At 38.1% G+C, this 4159-nt stretch overlaps 1 long non-coding RNA gene across 1 annotated transcript; it reads left to right on the forward strand.

The window, feature by feature from the left end:
* Positions 1 to 1144: 1144 nt before the first annotated feature.
* On the forward strand, positions 1145 to 3690 carry LOC111948840. Its single transcript, XR_002874830.1, has 4 exons — positions 1145 to 1396; positions 2502 to 2576; positions 2886 to 2939; positions 3017 to 3690. It is a non-coding gene; the product is annotated as an uncharacterized LOC111948840 (long non-coding RNA).
* Positions 3691 to 4159: the final 469 nt, after the last annotated feature.

The raw sequence follows: 4159 nt of genomic DNA on the forward strand, positions 1-4159 counted from the left end.
TGTATCACTTTGGGCCTTAGTAAATAAACTGTTAGTAAATGCTATATAAGTATTAGTATGGATTTACCATTTACCATAACTATGACTGGAATTACCATTGACTGTATAAGAGAACATAACAGAGTGAGTGTCACGTCACCCATAGAAAAAGACTTTCCAGCTCCAATGAAGTGAAGTCAACTCAGTTGCTATTTTTTTGCGATATGGACGCCACCACATTGAAGCCAGCCAACGTCAGTAAGCAGTGATTGGTTCGAGCCTATTTGAGTTTCTATGGCAACCATTCTTTCCAATTAGAAGTGAGCTTTTGGAAGTCCACACCCCTACAACTTGAAAATGGGCTGTGGAGAATCTGTCAGACGTTTCAAATGTCATGAGAACACGTACGTATTGGGGCATTTGACTGGTCAGTTTATAACTTGAATAATTGGATGTACAGAAAAAAATCATGAAACAAATGTTCGAATAAAATAATAGAATAATAACTGTTTATTCAACAGAAGTAATTGACTTTGAATCTGGCTTTTTGGAGCCAGCGGGTACTTCCTGTTTAGAGCGTGAGGTGGGAGGGGTCCAACAGTCTATTTACTCGAGCTTAAGTCAAATGGGTTAACCTAAATGACTTCCTGTTTGAGGCAGGTTCAAAAGTAAAGTACTGGAGCCAGATCAGCCTACAGGTGACCTTTTGACTTTTTTATGTTACATCAGTCTTTTCAATGGAAAAAAGGCAGACTTTACAAAAGTAAAAGACATATTTACAAACTGATTCCAAAAATGTCTTCCACCATTGAGGCTAGATTTATGTCTACAACAGTTGGAGTTATGAAACTGGTTGTTCTGGCCTGATGTCACATCAGGTCAAGATGGCAAAAGCTAATTAACCTTTAACCCTTGTGCTATCTTAGATGACTCCCACCCTTCCATTGACGTGTTCTCCCTACCATGACAAAGGTGGATAAAGGTGGAAAGATTTCATGTAATCCATGGACACCAGTGAAGATCACAAATCATTGAAGAAAAAAGGTTCAGAGCACTGTCTAGTGGGTCTAGATGACCCAACTCCCGATGTTAAAGTGCCTATAATACACTGAAAAAACGGGAAAAGTGGGGTTGTTCAATTTACAAATAGTAAACATGTTTGTTTAATATGAACAAATTATGTTTACCTTCGAAACAGAATATAATCTTGAAAATCACACATCATTTCTTGCTGTGTTACTTTTATATATTTAAATCATGTTGACAAAACATGAAATAGTTATGCTTGATCCTTTGCCCCTTAATTTTGGATCAGTAAACCCCATCGGTGAAGAAGAATTCCAGGAGGGGAAACTTTGCAGTCAGCCATTTTAGAGAAGCTACAAGCACCTGCTCTGGCTGGAGGAACTTAAAAAAGGTAAGTTAATTTACTCTAACAAATTAATTTAAGAAAGTGGAAGGCGTAAATGTATCATTAGTGTTATTTTTTTCCACGGGGAAGAGCTTTGTAATCCACTTTTGTCGTAGTTATCAAAGTTAAGGCTCTGCGCGCCACTTTTGTCCCTGCCGGCCGCAGCCCTCGGACGGCAGGTAGGGGGAGGTGTGTGTGCGCGGTAAATTGTACTTTCACGTCGCAGGCAGATTCAGCTGTAAACGCGGTGATTTCAAATGATGTACGGGGAAGAGTGGTGAGTAGTTATGCCGTAGGAATTCGCTTTTGACAGAGGGCAGTGGGCGCTTGTGGGCACGGCTTTTTTTTTCCACAGGCAGAAACTCTGCCAGGGGAATTTTCATCGTCACTAAGTGGATTTCTTTTTGCTAAATTCTGCGTTGTGGAGACCGAAATTGAAGGAAAATGTGAGAAGCTATCATTACTATTGTCATTATTTAGTTTTTCCATACCGTTCCACCATGAGCTAGTTTAAGGACAGCATTATTTGACCAGCAAACAGCACCGCACTTCTGTCTCAGTCAGCTGTCAATCATTCTCCGTGCGCGTCTCGTGCACAGAATGCGTTTGGTGTGTCCAGTTTACATAAATCTTTGGTTTCAATCAGAGCTTTGTTTTCATTCTATGATGCTGAACATATTTTTTATTTTAGCTTTGAGAGTTTAATTGAGTGAAAATATTCATGTCCTTTTGGAACAAGTGTATAATGTGTAGTAAAAAGTTTACTGCCTTATAATAATGTCTGTAATCCTACTTCACATATTCCTCCCATTTGTGATAAATTAATATGGGAATCCTTTATGGGTGGGGGGGATTATCCACTCCCGATCTGCTAGTTTAGTTTTGCAGTTTCCATTTCAAAATTCGCGGGTTCTCATAAGCCTGGTTTGAATCCTGTGGGGGGAGGAGGTGTCTAATGTTCTTTCTGGTCTAATTTCTTCAGAATATTTTTGCAGCTATTTATTTCAAACCAATGCATGTTTAGTTATTAAAATGATACAACAAAGCTGTGGAAGTCTCACTCTCTATATATATTTGAAATGTAACTAATAAACCTCTGTCCTGATTACAGAGCTCATCACACAACACTTCCAACTGCTCCTCCCTGATCATGCTGGGGTCCATGCTCCAGTCTTCACTGAGTCAGGTGGGTCACCATGCATTTACTATATATTACTGGAATTATTGTCTCCTGGATTGTCATCGAATCGGGAGGTAACCAAGATTGCCAGCCCTACTCTTTACACGCACCTTTTATGCAGAGATATACATACATAATAAATAATGAAATTGATGGTTGATCAGTTATCCCACTACCTCTGTTAACATGACACTAAGGATATAATGATTTTGTTAACACAGTAACTATAACATTTATTGATGAGCCAAGGGTAAGAATTTTATTTTTCCAAAGTTTTCATGTGAATTTAAAATTTTTTGACTCTTTGTATTTCAGACTGCTGAACTTCTCGCCAATATAAGCAAGTTCAGGGGTTTATTCAAAGTATAGGTGAGTTGTGTAATCTAGACGCTTTAACTAAACTTCAAATGTGAACTGTGCACACAAATATCTTCTGTGTTCTTCAGAATGAAGACCATGCAGCAATCCAGGAGGCAATCGAGGACACCACGGTGGGAATTTCCCTCCTAATGGAAACTGGCAGTGGTGAGGAAGAGGACATTCTCGTGGTCCACATCTCCCAGGCTGTGGTGGTCGACCCACCAAGTGTCTGAGTGGCAGATGCCAAGGCTTTTTTGGCCTTATTTACAGCACAAATCTGATTACCATCCTCATCTCAGAAACACCTTGTCATGGGGCCGTGACTTTGCTCCTGCTATGATCTCCTGGAGGCCCTTCCCTTCTTGAGCTCTCCCGCTGGTCACAGGTGTTCTGTATTATGTTGATTGGTTTGTCTATTTATGCAGTGTCTGATCTTGTTTCTGTGTCGGAGCGTCTTCGTTCTACGCTCTGGTGTTATGGTTCTCTGGCATTTAAGTCCCTTCGAGTGAACTATTGGATTTGGGTCGTTCTTCCTGCTCTTGGGTTCTCTCCCTTGGACATTCCGTCACACACCTTTGAGGTAATCCAAAAAAAAACTGTATTAGAGTTATAAGGCAAAGTGGTGTCTAAGGTTTCAGGCTTAAAGATCCGACTCTTTGAATAAAATGACCTTTAAATAGTTTAACTTTTTCCTAAGAAGGGATTCCAGCTGTTTGCTTTGGCTCTGTTATCTTCTGTTTAATAAAAATGGCAAGCCCAATTTATTGTGATTTGTCATTTTATGCTTCACTGTAAACATATTTTTCAAGTTTAGATAATAAAAAAGTTAAATCTGAAATTTGTGTTCAGTGTCATATGTTCATTGGATTTTCATAATGCACAAGAAAGTATTTGCTTTAAATAATAATCTGCAATTGCAATTTTATTTTTCAATTTAAATTTTATTAAAATAATTTATAAATTAAATGAACTATGTAGGTAATTTCAAACAAATAATAGTGTTTTAAATGTTTGAAAAAATTATGGTAAATGACATAATAAAATCTTGTTTGTTTATGTAAAATTATTAGGTGCAGAAACAAAGAAGCATTCATTACAGTAGAACATGATTTTATTATGAGCAATAATTATATTGGTTCAACATGATTTTTTTGCGCGCAACCGCTGTCCATGATTTTTTTATGTCAATCCAACAGGTCTTTTTTTTCAGTGTAGAACAAGGGTTACAA

This window comes from Oryzias latipes, chromosome 15, assembly GCF_002234675.1.
Source record: "Oryzias latipes chromosome 15, ASM223467v1".
NCBI classification, from domain to species: Eukaryota; Metazoa; Chordata; class Actinopteri; order Beloniformes; family Adrianichthyidae; genus Oryzias; species Oryzias latipes.